Genomic DNA, 24910 nt, shown 5'->3' with positions numbered 1-24910 from the left:
AACACTCCTATGTCAATTCAACACCAAAGACGCCGTTACCGACACTCCAATGCTGACTGAACACCAAAGGCGCCATTACCAACATTCCTGAGTCAATTTAACACCAAAGGCGCCATTATCAACACTCCTAAGTCAATTCAACACCAAAGACGCCGTTACCGACACTCCAATGCTGACTGAACACCAAAGGCGTCATTATCAACACTCCTATGTCAATTCAACACGAAAGACGCCGTAACCGACACTCCAATGCTGACTGAACACCAAAGGCGCCATTACCAACATTCCTGAGTCAATTTGACACCAAAGGCGCCATTATCAACACTCCTATGTCAATTCAACACCAAAGAAGACGCCGTTACCGACAATCCAATGCTGACTGAACACTAAAGGCGCCATTACCAACATTCCTGAGTCAATTTAACACCAAAGGCGCCATTATCAACACTCCTATGTCAATTCAACACCAAAGAAGACGCCGTTACCGACACTCCAACGCTGACTGAACACCAAAGGCGCCATTACCAACACTCCTATGTCAATTCAACACCAAAGACGCCGTAACCGACACTCCAATGCTGACTGAACACCAAAGGCGTCATTATCAACACTCCTATGTCAATTCAACACGAAAGACGCCGTAACCGACACTCCAATGCTGACTGAACACCAAAGGCGCCATTACCAACATTCCTGAGTCAATTTGACACCAAAGGCGCCATTATCAACACTCCTATGTCAATTCAACACCAAAGAAGACGCCGTTACCGACAATCCAATGCTGACTGAACACTAAAGGCGCCATTACCAACATTCCTGAGTCAATTTAACACCAAAGGCGCCATTATCAACACTCCTATGTCAATTCAACACCAAAGAAGACGCCGTTACCGACAATCCAATGCTGACTGAACACTAAAGGCGCCATTACCAACATTCCTGAGTCAATTTAACACCAAAGGCGCCATTATCAACACTCCTATGTCAATTCAACACCAAAGAAGACGCCGTTACCGACACTCCAACGCTGACTGAACACCAAAGGCGCCATTACCAACACTCCTATGTCAATTCAACACCAAAGACGCCGTTACCGACACTCCAATGCTGACTGAACACCAAAGGCGTCATTATCAACACTCCTATGTCAATTCAACACGAAAGACGCCGTAACCGACACTCCAATGCTGACTGAACACCAAAGGCGCCATTACCAACATTCCTGAGTCAATTTGACACCAAAGGCGCCATTATCAACACTCCTATGTCAATTCAACACCAAAGAAGACGCCGTTACCGACAATCCAATGCTGACTGAACACTAAAGGCGCCATTACCAACATTCCTGAGTCAATTTAACACCAAAGGCGCCATTATCAACACTCCTATGTCAATTCAACACCAAAGAAGACGCCGTTACCGACACTCCAACGCTGACTGAACACCAAAGGCGCCATTACCAACACTCCTATGTCAATTCAACACCAAAGACGCCGTTACCGACACTCCAATGCTGACTGAACACCAAAGGCGTCATTATCAACACTCCTATGTCAATTCAACACGAAAGACGCCGTAACCGACACTCCAATGCTGACTGAACACCAAAGGCGCCATTACCAACATTCCTGAGTCAATTTGACACCAAAGGCGCCATTATCAACACTCCTATGTCAATTCAACACCAAAGAAGACGCCGTTACCGACAATCCAATGCTGACTGAACACTAAAGGCGCCATTACCAACATTCCTGAGTCAATTTAACACCAAAGGCGCCATTATCAACACTCCTATGTCAATTCAACACCAAAGAAGACGCCGTTACCGACAATCCAATGCTGACTGAACACTAAAGGCGCCATTACCAACATTCCTGAGTCAATTTAACACCAAAGGCGCCATTATCAACACTCCTATGTCAATTCAACACCAAAGAAGACGCCGTTACCGACAATCCAATGCTGACTGAACACTAAAGGCGCCATTACCAACATTCCTGAGTCAATTTAACACCAAAGGCGCCATTATCAACACTCCTATGTCAATTCAACACCAAAGAAGACGCCGTTACCGACACTCCAACGCTGACTGAACACCAAAGGCGCCATTACCAACACTCCTATGTCAATTCAACACCAAAGACGCCGTAACCGACACTCCAATGCTGACTGAACACCAAAGGCGTCATTATCAACACTCCTAAGTCAATTCAACACCAAAGACGCCGTTACCGACACTCCAATACTGACTGAACACCAAAGGCGCCATTAGAAACATTCCTGAGTCAATTTAACACCAAAGGCGCCATTATCTACACTCCTATGTCAATTCAACACCAAAGAAGACGCCGTTACCAACAATCCAATGCCAATTGAACACCAAAGGCGCCATTACCAACATTTCTGAGTCAATTTAACACCAAAGGCACCATAACCAACACTCATATGTCAATTCAACACCGAAGACGCCGTAACCGACACTCCAATGCTGACTGAACACCAAAGACGTCATTACCGCCACTCCAATGTTGACTGAACTCCAAAGGCGCCATTACCAGCATTCCTGAGTCAATTTAACATCAAAGGCGCCATTACCAACAATCCTGAGTCAATTTAACACCAAAGGCGCCATTATCAACACTCCTAAGTCAATTCAACACCAAAGACGCCATTACCGACACTCCAATACTGACTGAACACCAAAGGCGCCATTAGCAACATTCCTGAGTCAATTTAGCACCAAAAGACGCCGTTACCGACACTCCTTTGTCAATTCAACACCAAAGACGCCGTTACCGACACTCCAATGCTGACTGAACACCAAAGGCGCCATTACCAACATTCCTGAGTCAATTTAACACCAAAGGCAATATTACATGTACCAACACTCCTAAGTCAATTCAACACTAAAGAAGACGCCGTTACCGACAATCCAATGCTGACTGAACACCTAAGGCGCCATTACCAACACTCATATGTCAATTCAACACCAAAGACGCCGTAACCGACACTCCAATGCTGACTGAACACCAAAGACGCCATTACCGCCACTCCAATGTTGACTGAACACCAAAGGCGCCATTACCAACATTCCTGAGTCAACTTAACATCAAAGGCGCCATTACCAACAATCCGATGTAAATTCATCACCAAAGGCGCCATTACCAACACTCCGATGTCAATTCAACACTATTGGCGCCATTACCGACTCTCCGATGTCACTTTAACACAAAAGGCGCCATTACCGACACTCCGATGTCAATTCAACACCAAAGGCGCCATTACCGACACTCCGATGTCAATTCAACACCAAAGGCGCCATTACCGACACTCAGATGTCAATTCAAAACCAAAGGCGCAAATACTGACACTCCGATGTCAATTTAACACCAAAAGTGCCATTACCGACTCTTCAATATCCTTTTAACACCTAAGGCGCCATTACCGACACTCCGATGTCAATAAAACACCAAAGGCGCCATTACCGACACTCCGATGTCAATTCAACACCAAAGGCGCCATTACCGACACTTCGATGTCAATTCAAAACCAAAGGCGCAAATACCGACACTCCGATGTCAATTTAACACCAAAAGCGCCATTACCGACTCTTCAATATCCTTTTAACACCAAAGGCGCCATTACCGACACTCCAATGTCAATAAAACACCAAAGGCTCCATTACCGACACTCCGATGTCAATTCAAAACCAAAGGCGCAAATACAGACACTCCGATGTCAATTTAACACCAAAGGCGCCATAGCCGACACTCCGATGTCAATTCAATACCAAAGGCGCCATTGCCGATACTTCGATATCGACTCAACACCAAAGTCGCTATGACCGACACTCCGATGTCAACTAAACACCAAAGGTGCCTCTACCAACACTCCGAGGTCAATTTAACACCAAAGGCGCCATGACCGATACTCCGATGTCAACCAAACACCAACGGCGCCATTACCGACACTCTGATGTCAATTCAACACAATAGGCGCCATAACCTACACTTCAATATCGATTCAACACCAAAGGCGCAATGACCAACACTCTGATGTCAATTCAACACCAAAGGAGCCATTACCAACACTCTGATGTCAATTCAACACCATAGGCGCCATAACCTACACTCCGATGTCAACCAAACACCAAAGGTGCCATTACCAACACTCAGATGTCAATTTAACACCAACGTTGCCATTACCGACACTCTGATGTCAATTCAACACCAAAGGCGCCATATCCTACACTCCGATGTCAATTCAACACCAAATGCGCCATTACCGACACTCTGATGTCAATTCAACATCAAAGGCGCCATTACCGACACTCTGATGTCAATTCAACACCAAAGGCGCCATTACCGACACTCCAATGTCAATTCAACACCAAAGGTGCCATTACCGACACTCTGGTGTCAATTCAACACCAGAGGCCCCATTACCGACACTTTGATGTCAATTCAACACCAAAGGCGCAAATACCGACAATCCTATGTAAATTCATCACCAAAGGCGCCATCACCAACACTGCGATGTCAATTCAACATCAAATTCGCTATAACCGACATTCCAATGTCAATTCAACACCAAAGGCGCTATACCGACTCTCCGTTGTCATTTCAATACCAAAGGCGCCATTACCGACACTCCAATGTCAATTTCACACCAAATGCGCATTATCAACACTCCGATGTCAATTCAATGCCATTACCGTCACACGATGACAACTCACCACCAAAGGCGCCATTACAGACACTCCGATGTCGACTGAACACCAAAAGCGCCATTACCCAAATTCTAATGTTGACCTAACACAAAAGGCACCATTTCCAACACTCTGATATCAACTCAACACGAAAGGCGCAGTAAGCAACATTCCTATGTCAACTAACCACCATGGCGCCATTTTAGATACTCTGATGTCGACTGAACACCAAATGCGCCATGACCGAAACTCCGATGTCTGCTCACCACCAAAGGCGCCATTACAAACACTTCGATGTTACTCAAGACGATTCGTCTCAATTTCAATTTCAAAAGATTTCATTGACTTTATATATGTCAATTGGATTGGACATCAGGCTTTACCTATTTAAGTCCTTTCCAAACTTATTTACAAACATTACATATATTCTGTCATAACAATCCAAATAAATACGATTCGTCTCCACCTCTTCCATCAAGATTTCGACTCATCACACGTTGACAACACAGCTGTTACCTAGGTCTTTATCATCAATTGTCTTCTACTCCCCAGAAGTCCGACGTCTATCTGTAGGCTATTGTTTAGGCGGGAAACGTGCCGACTCCATCTGCTAGAAGAAACCGGTAGCTGATGACAATCGCAGACGAAGCTATCAGCAAGCTTCATCACCATTACAATCAGCAGTGTTAAAATACACATTTGGTTGCTGTCATAATATCAACATCCATTTGGGCATGCACGTACAAACAACTGTCAGTGTGTCTAAATCAATAAATGATTAATTTTAACAAGTTTCCTTCTTATTTTGTTAAAGCTTTTGAACTTACAGTGATATTTGACTTGCAAACCTTCTGATACATTATTTAACATTATTCCAAACCGATTTCATGACATGAAGATTGGTCCTAAACCCTCCCTTTTACTTACCAGCATTATCAATAGACCAGTGTCCTAATTTGTGATGCTTCTCACCAACGATTTTTCTGAGAGTGTAAGTTTGAAATGAAACAGATAGTATGAATAGTGAAATAGAAGGACAAGGATCAGATTATTTGGCAATTCGTTTGCCATTTAGCTATATTTTGCTTTGCATTACTGTAGAGCATACACACAAACTAAACTTTATCGATGTTCAAACTTTCTTAATAAACTTATAATTAACGGACCGGAACCCGGTTTTGCACAATAATGTAACTTTTGTAATTGATCAGTGAAATAGGGGTTCACAACAACTGAAAACGTTCGACGGTCAAATATAGATCGGGATTTATTGAAAATATACAAAGATTTATTCGAACCAACGAAACACAAATAACGGGCAATAAAGACAAACATCCATTAACTAAAAGTATATCCATAGTGCTATTTTTTGTTTCTCCAGCAATAGTTGGGATAGGGATTACCAGGGTTGAAGGGCCCTGGGTTCAATCCCCAAACAATGAATGCCTTTCATGAATGCTACATTTTAACATACATGTGTATGGCATCTATTTTCAGTTCAAATTTTGGTTTCTGATATTTTCCTTCCTCTCAAACGCTGGTACGTTAGGATATTCATTGAAATAGACATCATGAAAGTGACACAGCTTTTATTTACCAATTGTGAGTGTCCGTAAATTAAATTCTATAGGTTTTGAATTACACTTTAAAAAGTTAGATATTTCGTCTCCCGTTGAAATTTGCAAATTTCTACCTACGCCACGCCAGGTTCAATTTAGCGATGCACGTGTGCTGCGGTTCAGTGATAAAATTCGCTAGATAATTATCAAAGATACAAGCTGTAGTCTGGGCCTTCAATATATAATTTGTTTTGGAAATTCTCCTATCGTGTTTGAATGATTACACCAGTATTCCCGCCGATACAAACATTGATCCGGTGTTGTGTAATGTCATAAAATATATATAAAAAAAATCGCTTCTTATGATAATTGAGAACACAAATACAAACCAGACATTGTATTGTATCAGTCCCGTCGTGGAAGACCTTCCCTCGAGGGTTTCTCTCATAGAAAAAATACATATTACCTATTACTCTGTATATTTGCAATGGAAATGTGTGCACTGCCAATACAAAATCTACTAAATAGAATTTCGTGAGACCTAGGCGATAAGTTGATGACGCTGGTCTATTGACCGCTACCTTTTCGAGCATGGGGCGATGGTGTACTGGTCGTAGTCGCTATAGTGTTTCGTGACTTGACAATTTTGCCGAAGATCGTGATTCCAATTCTAGAACAGGGTACAAGTCATAAATATGTGTTTGTGCGCACGCGTGGCTATTTATCAGTTCGACGACGACTCATTGTGACTACGTCACACTATCGTCCGACGCCGATTCGACGCGACTGCAGCCACCTTGCGTTTGTTAGGCTGATGATTTAGGAGAGATACAAAATCTCACGTCTTGCGAAAAAATATTATCTGGCAATTCAACGATAGTTTTCTGATGTTATAGTCCTTTTTCACGGGGTAAAATCTCACGAATAAGCTGTGAGGGTCGCTGATTTTTTATTTTCGCGTTGTCGCCGTCGTGTTCTCGCGTATTCACATTGTCGCCGTCGCGTCGTCTCCGTCGTATTTTCGCGTTGTTGCGTTGTCGACCTTAGGTCGAAGGAGCGAGATCACGACATTTGTAAGTTGGCCCTAACAGGACAATAGGTATATACGAGTGAGTGGGTATTCGGTCTACATCAAGTCCCGCAAGTTCAACTGTTTTATATTTATTACAAAACAGCACATGTACGTATAATGTAGTTTTTTAGATTATGATTTAAATCTGTTGAGGTATTTTATCGAGGTTTGGAATTGAGAAGTGTGTTTTTCTCGGTCTCCCTGGTAAATCGACATCCATTATGACTATAGAAACATGTTAAAAAGATATTTTTGTTACTATCCGTCATTGAAAACTAATGCCTGGTGAGAAATCGTGCTGAATTGCTGCGTTTGCAACACGATTTCTCACCTCTGTATTATTTCTTACGCGAGTGACGTGTTAGTGATGCTTTTTGTTATTTGAGCGAGTGTGATATATCTAACACACTCGTGTTGTATAGCTTTGATATCAAATAACGAAACTCACATAACAATGGCAGACAATTCAAAAGCTTGCGTCCTGTCCGGGACTCGAACTCCTATGCATAAATATCTTGATACAAACAAAGGTTTATACATGTATTAACTTTTTGGGGTAGACGCAAACTGCAAAGAGAAACCTAGAAACGTGTCTTATAAAAAACTGTTTTGTTCTAATGTATAAGACTAGTTTAAGATAAAAGACTTGAAATATATTACTACATCACAGACTGTCCCCGTAGAAATCGAGGTTAAAGACAAAACATCACTGACAAAATTCCATTGAATAAACCCCTCAGTGTGACAATGGACTAGGCCTACGTATTGATTTGTCTTCTTCCCACAGAGGGACGGAGGAAAAGGGCTTGGGTTATACATGCAAAGCGTGCCGGGTGAGCAAAATGTCACCCTTGCCAATCTGTTTCCTGTTGAGAAATCGTGTTGCGATCGTAGCGATTTTTAGCCAGGTGCGATACGATCTTCTGCTGCATCGGATATTTATGACCAGCGCTTCGTATTTCTCAATGGCTACTCCGCTTCAAGATATTCACTGGAGTTATCTCGCTTGGCATATCCGCATTTATACGGACTCNTGAAATTACAACATGTTTGTACAAACGATATTTTGATCATCTAACATAGACATAAGTTTTGTTTTGGTTTGTTTTCACGTTCATGCCGGAATAAACGATGCTGCGTGAGCCGTATAGCTTCTAGGCCCGATGGTTTTATTTGTTTTCTTTTATTTCATTATCGGACGCTAACATCGGATTTTTTTACACTATGGATATCGTAGCTCTATGGTTCGAAAATAAATAAAATAAATAATGCAAAAACCCCACCAGACGGTCGGGCTTTAAAACGTAAATCGGTCACGTCAACATTTAATTAATGTGAAACCCTGGCAGGCTTTATGCAATATAGATGTTATTAAAATGTGTTTATTCCGGCATGAATGTTAGAAACTCAGTTCGTCCTTATTTTGTACAATTGTGTAATATAAACATTCGCGACAATTGTGTGTAAATGAAATTGGTGACACCTATTTGTTTCTGATATGTGTTTCAAACTCGATAGCATTTCAACGATCTGATTAAAATGGAGACTGATAAGGTATAACTTGAAAAAATACGTTGGATATTCATTGAGTAAAAAAAAAGGCGATTCAATAACGCAACTGAAATAGATGTTAGACGCCTGTTTGTCTATCCGGCTTGCTGGAAGGGTAAGAGGATGCTCGGACTAAACTATAGACAACTGTGTATGGAAACAAGTCACTGGTCCGGTAGTAGAATCAGATTGGTTTGTAACGACCAAACATAGTGACCGTTAAACGCAGGTCAATGTTCACATAAACGGGTTTGTGTCACTCCTTAATCCACAGTCGAACTGTTAGCCCTACGATTATCTCTACCATACAAAGTGACCGCTTAACTCAAGTTAAGGTTATTTCCTCACCACAGTGTAACCGTTTATAAAACCTGTCTATAGCTACAACACGAGATTTTTAATGAACAGTTCGACTTTCCTGTGTAACTGTATATTAAACCTGCTTTTAAGGACCACCTGTTTCCAGAGTCCTAAAAAAATAAGACCCACATAGGTTAATTAACTGTTTATACTACATGTACATCTGTCTACTGCGACCAGACGTACGCAAGCTTCCTTTCAAAAGAGTATATATATTGCTGAATATCTAAACTGTTCACAACGACCAGACGATGGGATCTGTATACAGAGGCAAAATTTCTTTACGACACATTATATATATGTAGCTGTATATTACACCTGTCTGAAGCGACCGTTGATATAACCTCTATACACAGGCGAGCTTTCTCTCAGACACAATATATATAGCTGTTATATTAAGTACTTCTGTCTAAAACGACTATGACATTACCTTCATACACAGGCCAGCTTTCATCACATTATATAAAACTTTATATTACACCTGTTTAAAGCGACAAATGACATTATGCAGGCCAGCTTTAGCTTCGACACAATGTTCATATGGCTGTGTATTACGTACACCTCTCTAAAACGATCATTGCTATAACCTCTATACACAGACCAGCTTTCTCGACGACACAATATATATAGCTGTATAGTACACCTGTCTGAAGCGACCATTGATATATCCATCATTCACATATCAGCTTTCTCGCCGACACAATATATACAGCTGTATATTACACCTGTCTGAAGCGACCATTGATATAATCTTCATACACAGCCAGCTTTCTCGCCGACACAATATATATGGCTGTATATTACACCTGTCTGAGCGACCATTGATATAACTGTCATACACAGCCAGCTTCCTCGTCGACACAATATATATAACTGTATATTACACCTGTCTGAAGCGACCATTGATATAAATGTCATACATAGCCAGCTTTCTCGCCGACACAATATATACAGCTGTATATTACACCTGTCTGAAGCGACCATTGATATAACTGTCATCCACAGCCAGCTTTCTCGTCGACACAATATATATAACTGTATATTACACCTGTGTGAAGCGACCATTGATATATCCATCATTCACATATCAGCTTTCTCGCCCACACAATATATATAACTGTATATTACACCTGTCTGCAGCGACCATTGATATAACTGTCATACGCAGCCAGCTTTATCGTCGACACAATATATATAACTATATATTACACCTGTGTGAAGCGACCATTGATATAAATGTCATACACAGCCAGTTTTCTCGCCGACACAATATATATAACTATATATTAAACCTGTGTGAAGCGACCATTGATATAAATGTCATACATAGCAAGCTTTCTCGCCGACACAATTTATACAGCTGTATATTACACCTGTCTGAAGAGACCATTGATATAACTGTCATCCCCAGCCAGCTTTCTCGTCGACAACATATATATGGCTGTACATTACACCTGTCTGAAGCGACCAATGATATATAAATCATACACATATCAGCTTTCCGAATGAGACAAAATATAAAGGTGTATAGTACACCTGTCTTCAACAAACAGACAATGTGCCCTGATGCACAGGCCAGCTTTGTCTCCTACACAGTATAAAAAGATATAACTGTCATACACAACCAGCTTTCTCGTCGACACAATATATATAACTATATATTACACCTGTGTGAAGCGACCATTGATATATCCATCATTCACATATCAGCTTTCTCGCCGACACAATCTATATGGCTGTATATTACAGCTGTCTGAAGCTGACCATTGATATAACTGGCATACACAGCCAGCTTTCTCATCGACAAAATATATATGGCTGTATATTATACGTGTCTGAAGCGACCATTGATATATCCATCATTCACATATCAGCTTTCTCGCCGACACAATATATACAGCTGTATATTACACCTGTCTGCAGCGACCATTGATATAACTGTCATACACATCCAGCTTTCTCGCCGACACAATATATATGGCTGTATAGTACACCTGTCTGAAGCAACCAATGCTATATAAATCATACACATATCAGCTGTCTCGTCGACACAATATATATGGCTGTATATTACACCTGTCTGAAGCTGACCATTGATATAACTGTCATACACAGCCAGCTTTCTCGTCGACAAAATATATATGGCTGTATAGTACACCTGTCTGAAGCGACCAATGATATATAAATCATACACATATCAGCTTTCCGAATGAGACAAAATATAAAGGTGTATAGTACACCTGTCTTCAACAAACAGACAATGTGCCCTGATGCACAGGCCAGCTTTGTCTCCCACACAGTATAAAAAGCTGTATATTACATCTGTCTATAACAACCAGACACTTTGTCCTGATACACAGGCCAGCTTTGTCTTCTACACAGTATAGAAAACTGTATATGTCATCTGTCTATAACGACCGGACACTTTGTCCTTGATACACAGGCCAGCTTTCTCTCAGACACTTAGTACACAAAGCTGTATAGTCATCTGTCTATAACGACCAGACTCTTTGTCCTTGATACACAGGCCAGCTTTGTCTCCCACACAGTATAAAAAGCTGTATATTACATCTGTCTATAACGACCAGACACTTTGTCCTTGATACAAAGGCCAGCTTTGTCTCCTACACAGTATAAAAAGCTCTATATTACATCTGTCTATAACGACCGGACACTTTGTCCTTGATACACAGGCCAGCTTTGTCTCCTACACAGTATAAAAAGCTGTATATTACGTCTGCCTATAACGACCAGACCCTTTGTCCTTGATACACAGACCAGCTTTGTCTCCTACACAGTATAAAAAGCTTTATATTACGTCTGCCTATAACGACCAGACACTTTGTCCTTGATACACAGGCCAGCCCTGTCCCCTACACAGTATAAAAAGCTGTTATTACATCTGTCTATAACGACCAGACACTTTGTCCTTGATACACAGGCCAGCTTTCTTTCAGACTCTTAGTACACAAAGCTGTATTATTTCATCTGTCTACAACCTGTATACACAAACCATCTTTCTTTACGATACAGTATACAGTGACCCGATAAACCTGACCTCTATATACAGGTTGTTGGCCCTCTCATCGTCACCGAATACAGACAGTTAGGCTATCAGTACTTATCGATATATGAGAGTTGACGCGAATGTGAATCTTGCATACACAGTACAACAGCACCGCGTCTCCCATGCGGCCACTGATACACATGCACACGCCCTGTGTTTATGGATTCATAAAACTGTTTGCAAGTCATTACATATTCAATACAGTAGGTACAAGCTGTTAAATAGCATATTCGTTCACTCTCTCCCAGAGGTTCTGCAGTGTTGGCTGTGGCAGTGGGATCGAGGCCTACCCGGATCTCTTATATCAGATACGGATTTCATATGCATACTATATGTGGGTCTGTTTGCTTAAGGCACGAGTTTTGTCGAAGAATTTTTGTGTGAATACATCCTTGAAATTGTGTGACGCATGAGAAATTTATCGATTACTTTCGTCTAGCATTACTGGACGATCAACATCTGTTGTGTTGGAAGTGGAGGGATCGAGGATTACTCTAGCGTACGGTAAGTTTACTGAAGTGTTTCCTTAACTATTCTGATGTGGTATTTCTGTATTACACAACAACTCGACCGATTTGAGAATGATAAGATGTTATAATCGGGTGTATTGCTCTTTATAATTGCGTCTCTAGGATACACACACGTTTAAAGTGGTTTCGCTTATAAATGTATTACATAGAAACCCATTCCGTATACATATACAGGTAAAATGTACATGTGTATACATTACTGAATATCTACAGGTGCAAATACCGATGTCGAACTATTTCATAAGTACAGCTGCACTTCAGGCAAAGTATATACGTAGTTTGGTGTAAAAAAAAAAAAAAAAAAAAAAAAAAAAAACCACAAATGTTTTTATCGTTCATTTTTTTCTGTTGTATGTATTATGTCACGTACAGAGTTGTGACATATCTGTTTTATATTTTGATTGGTTGAATCACACCTGATGTTAGATAAGCTGAACTCAAGACCCGCATGAAACGAACCCGGACGTGAAAGAAAATTGACTAAAATATCAGTTGAAGCCGACCATAGAATTTTTTTAACATTATAATGATAAATCTTATGCGCGACTTTCTACGTGTTTTTGAATCTGGTAAAAAGTAAGTTCTGGAATCACACTGTATGCAGACCTTATTCGTTAAGTTGAACTGCAGTACGAAATGACCAATCTACATGAACATACTTCCTTAATAGATGGGTTACCGCTAAATTTTGGCAATTAAAGTGTCTTTTTCTTCTTTCCATTTTTTGCCTTGTTAGGTTATTAAAAAGACTAAGTAACATTTGAACAATAGAAATTTTATAAACAGTGATTAGTGTTATATATTAGACAATCTCATTGTTCTTTGTGCTCTTTAAACTCCCATTCCAACGATCTGTGTACATGGTTAGGTGGCGCAGTGGATATCGCAATCGCCTTTCTCAAAGGCGGCCGGGTTCGATTCCCCAATCGGACGTGGAAAGGTAGGGATTCACCTACCCGTTCACGTGGGTTTTCTCCGGGTACTCCGGTTTACTCCCACCACATCACTGCGTGACGCAAGTCTTTTTTTATTGCGAGAGAACCACCTCGTACAAGAAGGGTCAAACAGTCATATATTAAGTTTTTGTCTAGGGAGACACGGCAGACAAAACGTTAACATACGGGTCAAAAAGAGGGATTAATATAAGTTGTAATGTTTTGTTTCATAATTGTTGTCAACTAAATAAAGTTTAAAACTAGTTTATATTATATTTATATTATACTATTTTTGTCTTATAGGACGAGTATACATTCAAATACAGGGGTTTCAGGTTTTACCTTTGCCTTCTCGTGTACATTCGCAAGATTCAAAATATTTCTTTCACATTACATATATTCAATTCAGGTATACGATAAACGTATCGTTTGTAACAGAGAGTCAACCAACAAATACATTTGAATTGCATTATAATTATATTCAAACATAGTCACATATTGTTTCATTATTTATTGTATTGCATATTACAATATAACAACATTTATTACATAATTTTTCATCGCACGAATCTGGCAGTTACTCGTTAAATATTAAACGTAGTTACTTATTGTGGGCTGTTACGCCACGATTTCTCAACTCTGCATTTCTCACCCGAGTGAGACACCGTGTTGGGAGTAGGCATATTAGCCGTTGTCATATTTAAGCTTATTTATACAATGTACATTTCCCGCATGATAACAGTGTAGTTCCCAGATTTCTGGCAAAATATTAATTGTGGTTGTTTTTATATTTTGTACTAATTCATATACTTGTTTCATTCCCTTAACGGGTTTCAGGACGTACCGTTTTTGCTGCGTTTCTTATTTATTAAGTCCTTCAAGTTATTTTAGGGCTCTATTTATTCTTCTGAAGTCCCCTGGGCGAAATAAGGGGACATATTGTTTCCGATCCGCCGAACTTTGCCCGACACGTTTCATAGAAACTACTCTGAAAACATTATTGAAGCTTCCCAGGTAAACTGAGGGGCATGTAGAGAGGTGAAGTCTGATTGGTCAAAATGTATGCATTATCCAAACTCTCAAAAATTTGGCTTACGTGCTTCCATATCTATACTGTCAGTACCAACACTACTTCACAGGCGTTCATTTTCTTTTTCAATTGACTACAAATGACCGCCTTTGACTGGGTCCTGATTGGTCGATATTTTGTACTGTGTATATGAAGGTGTACATAACGTCACGACGAAAAATGATGCGACATTTATTTTCTAATTAGGAGAGATGGGTGTCACAGGCTGAGTTCTGATTGGTCGACATTTAGATTTAAACCTGTTTCAGTAACAGGTACATTGGGAATAAAAAAAATAATCTGAAATTCCTGTAACGTTGATATTGTATAGAGAATAGTTTCCTTTAAATACTAATGTTGGTACATGGTAGCATTCCATCGCAGATTTCGTTAACGAGGTTAGGGAAACCAGTAGAGTGCTATGTACAGTGGTCAGGGAAACCGTGCGACTACCATCTGAACGGGCTGCATTACGAAACGTCACTCTGTATGTGTTTATCTAACGCCTCAGATTACACGAGGGCAAAGCACGTTCATGTATGGATATATTTCACGAGGGTTTTAGACCGAGTGAAATTTATCAATTCGTGCAATAATTAGACAAGTGCGGTCTGAGAAGCCAGGTGAACACATGTATGTGGTATTACTTTCTATTACAAACCTACAACAATTCATATCATGTTTTCTGGATAACCTTACATATCATTTTCTCTTCTTACCCTGGACAGGGATATCCACCATTTCACCGGTGTGCGATTTTCTTATCTCACCCTAGGGTTGAGACAAGCTACACGTGTTCTTTGCACGTTCTCAACAATTTTATGACGTCATAGCAACAATACCATGACGTCACGTCGCCAATTCAGTCGCATCACATCAACATTGTCTTGCATTGATGTAACGTCTATATAAAATACATAAGATTCTTAAGATTCTTAAGCTGTCACACACTCGGCAAGCCTCGTGTTTGACAACTTAAGAATCTTACCCCTCGGGTTGAGATTACCCTGTCTCACCCTCAGAAGGTGAAAGATTCTATTCATCCCGTACTAATGTGCAATTTTGTTCCCGAAAACTTGGGCCGAACGACAATGACGGACAAGATGCCGTCGAGGACTGAATAATGACGTCATTCTACTTTAGCGTGAAATGTCTCTAAAATCTTCGGAACTTTCTTGTTTCAATTCTTTCATTTGATCAATGGATAAAAAACGATGAGTTCCTAATGGGAGTTCTGGCTACTGACTACAATGGTCGTTATGCACGAGCAGTGACACACTGCTCTGTTAGTGACGCGGTTGAATGTTCCAGAACGAAGCCGCCATCGTTTACTTAACCGTCAAAGACATTTGAATGTGCATCTATGGAATAACAAGTTTGTTAGCATTCTTTTGTTGTATAATTAGAAATGATGGATCCCGAATATGGAAGGTGAATGAACCAAGCATTGGTTGTCTTCGAACTGTTATCTCGCTGAAGCGTGAACGGCGCCATATTTGAAACAAGGATCAATCCGCCGAGATTTTTCCCACTGCGTTGCTTAGTTGAAGAAGGGGGAGATGTAGATATATGTCTATATCGAACATATACTGACAGATCTTTGTCCCAGCAATAACCAGATAATAGAGATCGGCTGATATAAACATCGACAATGTTAGACCGTTTAATACGACTCACAAACGACCTACCGGTATTATATGGTTATAAAAATGACGATTTCTTATTTTTGAGGCCGGTTGCTTTGGAACAAATGTATCACATGTTCTGGGTCGAGAATAAGGATTGTGAATGTTTTTGTGTGAAGGGAAAACACAAATCAAAACAAACGCAAAATCACAAAACTGCATGTCATCTCTAGCCTGAGTGAAAAGGAGTTTCTCATATTGTATACCTGCTTTCATTATTTTCTGTGAAAGTTTTCGACGTCAGGTTTGGAAAATAAACAATATTAAATCATAATGTTATTGTTGCTTTTTAAGGGTGTTTTTTTTCCTCAGATGAATAATGTCCTATCTTTAAAGAATGACAAACAATTTCAGCTGTCAGTCTATAATATATATGTCAACTGTCCGAATGCATTTCTTTAAGCATTCTTTATTCTATTCTATTCGCAAACACTCAACGAGAAGATAATTCCGAAATAAACTCAAGTTTCCCCCTCAACAAGGAACCGAACTTGAGCCCGCCAGCCAGCACACCAAGCACTCTTAACGTTACAGCAGTCAGTGCGTGCGTGGTCGGGAATTCCGTTTCCGGTTTATGCCACAGACTCTCTGCAAATACGCTAGTTTTAACATCAAAATATCATGAGATAAATGTAGAGGAAACCAGCACACGACAGTCTAATAAGATAAACAGTTAGTGGCGCATTGGGACTTAGAAAACAGTTAGAGAATACCTCCTTGTTCGTGTTTTTTTGGCAAGCTTTATAGTTCTTCGTGCCGAAAGCACATAAACTCGCATTCAGAGATATAATTTGACCATACATTTTTTTCTTTCTAAAAAATCGATAAATCATTTTTATGGGAATATCTTAGAATGTTCAACCAGAAAATCGCTTGCCATTTAAACCATATAGCAAAGGGGCATACGTCATGTGTAAAATCGGCATTTATCTAAAGAATGCTATACGTCCATTTTATCAGACTAAACGCTGATACATTATTGGAGGCTTAAGTATTCATATTTTCTTATCTGTTTGTTTAATCAGTCTTTTTATGTAACTGGATGTGAACTGATATAGTCGGTGGAGTTAGGGTGACTCAGTAGGCTGAACCTTGAAAAGAAAATTACACTAAAAAAAACCAAAAAAACAAACTTTCAAGACGTCTTTTTTGTCATTAATTGAGATGATATATTGAAAATATAGAGTCTTAAAAATACAGCAGAACCATCCACGAATGAAATCCCCCACCGACTTGAGCAAGGGAACCATCCATACTTGACTGTCTCACCAACTTGAACAACAGCACCATCCGTGTATGAACTGTCACACTTGATTGCACAGCAGAACCATCCATTTATGAACTGTATCACCCAAACTGTTTCATCCACTTGAACAACAAAACCATCTATGCATGAACTGTATTACCCACTAGAACAACAGAACCATCAATGCATGAACTATCTCACCCATTTGACAGCAGAACCATCTATACATGTTTGACTGTCTCGCCAAATTAAACGTCAGAACCATCCATGCATGAAATCACTCACCGATTTTAGCAACAGAACCATTCATTTGTTATTGTCGTACCAACTTGAACAACAGAACCATCCATGCATTAACTGTCTTACCAACTTGAACAACAGAACCATCCATGCATAAGCTGTCTTACCAACTTGAACAACAGAACCATCCATGCATACATTGTCTTACCAACTTGAACAACAGAACCTTCCATAAACAAACTGTCTTACCAACTTGAACAACAGAACTATCCATGCATTAACTGTCTTACCAACTTGAACAACAGAACCATCCATGCATAGGCTGTCTTACCAACTTGAACAACAGAACCATCCATGCATACATTGTCTTACCAACTTAAACAACAGAACCTTCCATCCATACATTGTCTTACCAACTTAAACAACAGAACCATCCATGCATGAAATGTCTTACCAACTTGAACAACAGAACCATCCATGCATACATTCTCTTACCAACTTAAACAACAGAACCTTCCATGCATTAACTGTCTTACCAACTTAAACAACAGAACCTTCCATGCATAAACTGTCGTACCAACTTGAACAACAGAACCATCCATGCATAAATTGTCTTACCAACTTGAACAACAGAATCATCCATGCATGAACTGTCTTTCCCACTTAAACAACAGAACAATCCATGCATAAACTGTCTTACCAACTTGAACAACAGAACCTTCCATGCATAAACTGTCGTACCAACTTGAACAACAGAATCATCCATGCATAAATTGTCTTACCAACTTGAACAACAGAATCATCCATGCATGAACTGTCTTTCCCACTTAAACAACAGAACAATCCATGCATGAACTGTCTTACCAACTTGAACAACAGAACCTTCCATGCATAAACTGACTTACCAACTTGAACAACAGAACCTTCCATGCATTAACTGTCTTACCAACTTGAACAACAGAACCATCCATACATTAACTGTCTTACCAGCTTAAACAACAGAACCATCCATGCATTAGCTGTCTTACCAACTTAAACAACAGAACCATCCATGCATGAACTGTCTAACCAACTTAAACAACAGAACCATCCATGCATGAACTGTCTTACCAACTTGAACAACAGAACCATCAATGCATAAACTGTATTACCAACTTGAACAACAGAACTTTCCATGCATAAACTGTCTTACCAACTTAAACACCAGAACCATCCATGCATGAACTGTCTTACCAACTTAACCAACAGAGCCATCCATGCATGAACTGTCTTACCAACTTGAAAAACAGAATCATCCGTGAATGAACGGCTTACCCACTTGAACAACAGAACCATCAATGCATAAACTGTATTACCAACTTGAACAACAGAACCATCCATGCATTAACTGTCTTACCAACTTGAACAACAGAACCTTCCAAGCATAAACTGTCTTACCAACTTGAACAACAGAACCATCCATGCATAAATTGTCTTATGAACTTGAACAACAGAACCATCCATGCATTAACTGTCTTACCAACGTGAACAACAGAACCTTCCATGCATTAACTGTCTTACCAACTTGAACAACAGAACCTTCCATGCATAAATCGTCTTACCAACTTGAACAACAGAACCATCCATGCATTCACTGTCTTACCAACTTGAACAACAGAACCATCCATGCATTCACTGTCTTACTAACTTGAACAACAGAACCATCCAAGCATTAACTGCCTTACCAATTTGAACAACAGAACCATCCATGCATAAACTGTCTTACATACTTAAACAACAGAACCTTCCATGCATTAACTGCCTTACCAACTTGAACAACAGAACCATCCATGCATAAACTGTCTTACCAACTTGAACAACAGAACCGTCCATGCATAAATTGTCTTACCAACTTGAACAACAGAACCATCCATGCATTCACTGTCTTACCAACTTGAACAACAGAACCATCCATGCATTCACTGTCTTACCAACTTGAACAACAGAACCATCCATGCATGAACTGTCCAATCCCTTCGAATGACAATAACGTCATACCCATAGTGAATATCAATTTCCGTAGAATTATAGACCGAGAAAACATTTAGTTCCGATCGGCTGATGCTTGGGTCTTAAAACATGAAAGATATCGTTAAAAAAACCCTATATTGATATGCCGATAGCCCTGACTCCCATATCGGGAAAGGGGATAGTAAATATACAGGCGGATAGAAGCTGATTCCACGGCGTGCTCCATCATCAATGATTGACTACGTGACAGCGATCGCTGGTACTCCGCCGAAGTCACATGAAGAATTAATGGCAGACTTTATCTTAATTTCTATCTACAAGATTTGTTACATAGCTCGTTCTATAACCGTCGCTGTTAGGCCGAGCTGTTCCACCGGCTCGATTGCCGTGACGGGTAAATATAAATCTCTATGGTTTTTGGATCTGATGAAGATAACCTAACAACCATCCGAATCTCATTACAACGCAAGACAGCACAGGGCTTGTGAAGGTAAACGTATTAGGCCGGTCTTTGTATGCCGGGACATATGAATTTGTCGATCAAGAGTACGATCATCCAAGAAAACATACGGCATTTCATATATAGTACCCTACACATTTTAGATAGCATTCATATAGGTTATGAAATGCCATTATCCAATATTTGATGATGTCATCGTTATCATGACATCATAATTGTTACGTTGAATACCAATGACCCTCACTAGACAGGCCGCTGTTCTATTAATTGATTACACTTATACGATTGATACATTATTTGCACTAGATGCTGAATAATAATAAGTTTAGCTTAATTTTCTATGGGATAAACTGTTTAAAAAAATGGAAATGTAAGTATTGAACTGATATAAGTTGGCATTTATAGGTAATGTAACTGCCAACAGAAAGAAGGCAAATCCAACATGAAGCGCTTCTGCCTTTATCAATTTGGCATTCATATTGCCTATGAAAAACAACTGAAAGCAGCTCAATGCATAATGAGCTTATGTTTTGATGAAAAATGAAACTAAAAAAGTAATATATTTCTATCTTCTTTTTCTTATGTTAAAGACTGTTCTCCAATCTCTGAGCGTTCGAATTACATCGAATGGAAACGTCAATATTGATGTCGCGGTCGCCCAGTTGTTTGAGTGGTTATTAAACGTCTGGGTGACCGAGACACGCAATTTGAAAATGGCTGCTAGAGTACAGTGCCGACGTCTAGCAACACGGTGATAATATTGAGTCTGCAGGTCTTTTTTCTGGCCGTTTTTTGTGCGATGGATTTGCAGAACGTTTGTTTTGGTTTTACGTGTTTGAAATATGTCAATAGAAAGTTTAACCCTTGTCCGATAGAGGTATTTTTATGGAATTGATGAGTTTGAAAATTGGTTTTCACTTGAGCCGACGTTTTTTCGATTTTACCGAGTGAAATGTTTGAAAACAGGATCGTGACTAGTTGTAGCCGTGTACACTGGATTGCCTTCCACCCTCCCCCAGGCGTCGCTTCGAAAACCAAGCAGAAATACATAATCAAAGAGCGCAGCCTACCGGTGAGAAATTGTAATAAGGCAAGACGAAATTTATAGGCCATGCTGCGTTTGTGATTAATTATTACTATTAGTTTGGTAACAAACACAATTGAACTAAGTAGAATTTGACAAAGCACACTAAGTTGAGTTGTGAAGTGTTTTCATACGAATAATCAGCCATGCTCTCCCTTTCTCAGGTATCCTGGTTCCGTGATCGAAAGCACAAATACAGGTCCCATTTTAAGTCACTCGTTCAATCGAACTTAGACGCCAGTTGTATTCGAACTCATAACATCTCTGCTACTATCCGATCACCATTTTTATTCAATACCTATACGTTCGAACCCCTCAGAGTGAGGGCGTTGTCAAAATGGGACACTTTGGCCATTTTGTTTTAATCGACTCTAGAACGTTTTGATGAATGGAGACCATATTTGGTTGGTAATATTTTCATGAAATGATGATAAAAAATGACGTACGGGGTGGGGGAGGGGAGGGGGTGCGCTTTCGAGCAGTGACCTTGGATTATAAAACACGGAAACGATTCCTTACCACGTGATAATATACATAATTGCTGGGTTGAGGAGATAAACAATTATGCTACCCGGATAAACTCAGCGGTCTGGCCCTTTCCCTAAAACTTATTTGCAAATATAAGTTTTGATGAGAATATTTTGTAATGATTACTTAACTAGTATAGCATGATGGACGATACAGTCCCTCTGTGTCTCTTGTTTTGTTCAGGAAAGTAGGAAGTAATTTAACATGATTGTATATTCGTACACTGTATCGCTGCCATTCATCGTTACCAGGTAAGGTTTATATTGAAGTAGGCCTACTACCGTTACCGATAAGCTTATTCAAAATTATATACAGTTCCCCGACAGAATGGAACAGAACAGGAAAGAAAATCAATTAAACTATGGATATTGATGAATAAAACATTCAGTTTGTAAGTGTATTTAAATGTCGGCTTTAGTACGTAACATTCTGTATATATAACGCATTCAAAATTTCTTTTGAATTGATATAAAAGCTTTATACAGATTTTTTGTCCAGAGGAAAGTAAGATTCCACGCCACTAGACCAATTCGTCCTTGTTTTAATCGTAACCGACTTCGGGTCACGAGGGAGCGAACGACACACATCAAATGCATTATGTGCAGGGTTTACTGTGTGCATTTGTTTTTGTGCTATCGTTGAATTCATATAGCACTCCAGGGATATGTCTCCAGTTGATAAATGGGAAAACGTGGGACCGTATCAATCACTGACTATTTGATATTGAAATGCTGTGAATAAGAGTCGTTAAGGCGAAATGAGAAATGTATGTTTCCCTTTTTTTCTACAGTGTCGTTAATTTGTTCTCCAAACACGAAATAACTTTGATTATTGTATCCGTGTGAATCAGTTTATAAACAAACAATTTTTAGACTAAATGTATGAGTTTCAAGGAACTGGTAAAATAAGAAAACCTGTATTTTGACTTGGCTTAACGTTATCACAGTTTTAGTAAAACTGAATGTTACGTTTCAAACCTCAGACCTTTGATATCCTTACTTATTTGTGTCCCGCAGCTGAAACAAATTTGTCACAGCAAATGTTATGGAATAACAAATGACTGCATGTAACGAGGTTTAACTATCGACAAATTCAAGTTTCTAAGAATAGTCGTCGGTAACTGAAGTCCGGATTGAAGCTAACAATGCTTAGTGTCATCATGAAGAAGCTTAATAATGGAAAACAATTTTTCAGTAAATGTGTAAATGTCGAGACCAATTGTTTACCAAAAAGTACTACATGCTTATTTTTCCTTAAAGAATCTTGTCAGGATTTTCATCTGATGGTGGGCTATTCAAGTCACCCTGCGTCCGTAGTCCGTCGTCCGTCGTCCGTCCGTAAACAATTCTTGTTATCGCTATTTCTCAAGAAGTAGCAGAGGGATCGTTCTCAAATTTTATATGCAGGTTCCCTTTGGTCCTTAGCTGTGCAAGGCAACTTTTGAGACTGATCGGATAAACAACATGGCCGACATGCAGCCATCTTTGATTTTGATATTGAAAGTTTGTTATCGCAATTTCTCAAGAAGTGCTAGAGGGATCTTTCTCAAATTTTATATGTAGGCAGCCATCTTGGATTTTGATAGTGAAAGTTTGTTATCGCTATTTCTCAAGAAGTACCAAAGGGATCTTTCTCAAATTTTATATGTAGGTTCCCCCTGGTCCTGAACTGTGCAGGGCAACTTTTGAGACTAATCGGATAAACAACATGGCGGACAGGCAGCCATCTTGGATTTTGATAGTAAAAGTTTGTTATCGCTATTTCTCAAGAAGTACTAGAGGGATCTTTCCTTAATTTTATATGTAGGTTCCCCTTGGTCCTTCGCTGTGCAATGCAACTTTTGAGACTGATCGGATAAACAACATGGCCGACAGGCAGCCATCTTTGATTTTGATATTGAAAGTTTGTTATCGCTATTTCTCGGGAAGTGTTAGAGGGATCTTTCTCAAATTTTATATGTAGGTTCCCCTTGGTCCTTATCTGTGCAGGGCAATTTTAGAGACTAATCGGATAAACAACATGGCCAGGCAGCCATCTTGGATTTTGATAGTGAAAGTTTGTTATCGCTATTTCTCGGGAAGTACGGGAGGGATCTTTCTCAAATTTTAAATGTAGGTTCCCCTTGATCCCTCGTTGTGTATGTGATATTTTGAGACTGATCATAAAAACAAAATGGATTAAAAGAAGAACTAAACAGATTTTTCTCATATTGCAATGATCGATTCTATTTCTTTCTCATTAAGAACTGTACTAGAGAAATATGTGAAATGACAAGCTCACTTTGAAGGTTGGCTTTCATACAGATCAGTATTAAGTTTAGATCAAAAGTTACCTCAAGGTGCATTTACTGTTAACATGACTTGATCAAACAGATTAGAGGAAAAAGAGAAAAAATCGAACTGACAAAGAACTAATGAAGATGGTACAAAGGTGGGCGCCAAGATCCCTCTGGGATCTCTTGTTAACTCTTTAGTACACATCTTCATTCTTATGTCTTCCTTAAAATATTGTATAAGATCGAAGTAAAATTGCAGAGTTTTTTTCAAGTCATGTGTATGTGTAGATAAATGATAAAATGCATTAACCTCTGAAGTATAATGAGTTTCCTAAGATCAATGGATAGAAAACAGATAACTATAATGTATTCACTTTATCATGAAGATCTAGGCTTCTGCGACGTGTTTGTACTTTTGCATCTGCCGTGTAGTAAAATAAATGATGATCTAATAGTACAGTAACACTGTAATTATCTAAACTCTTCAAGAATGTCATTACAATATATTAAGTCGTTTGCGTCATTCTGGAG

The 24910-nt window shown here is 39.5% G+C and overlaps 1 protein-coding gene across 2 annotated transcripts in view; it reads left to right on the top strand.

The window, feature by feature from the left end:
* Positions 1-12414: 12414 nt before the first annotated feature.
* Positions 12415-24910, top strand: part of LOC110446747 — a 66834-nt gene continuing 54338 nt past the window's right edge. For both annotated transcript variants that reach the window (XM_021492046.1, XM_021492044.1), the window contains exon 1: positions 12415-12821. The gene's annotated coding sequence lies outside the window, so the exon portion shown is untranslated. The remainder of the gene's footprint in view (positions 12822-24910) is intronic.

The sequence above is a fragment of the Mizuhopecten yessoensis genome, unplaced genomic scaffold, assembly GCF_002113885.1.
Source record: "Mizuhopecten yessoensis strain PY_sf001 unplaced genomic scaffold, ASM211388v2 scaffold2977, whole genome shotgun sequence".
Classification (NCBI taxonomy): Eukaryota; Metazoa; Mollusca; class Bivalvia; order Pectinida; family Pectinidae; genus Mizuhopecten; species Mizuhopecten yessoensis.
This window is presented reverse-complemented; position numbering and strand designations above follow the sequence as displayed.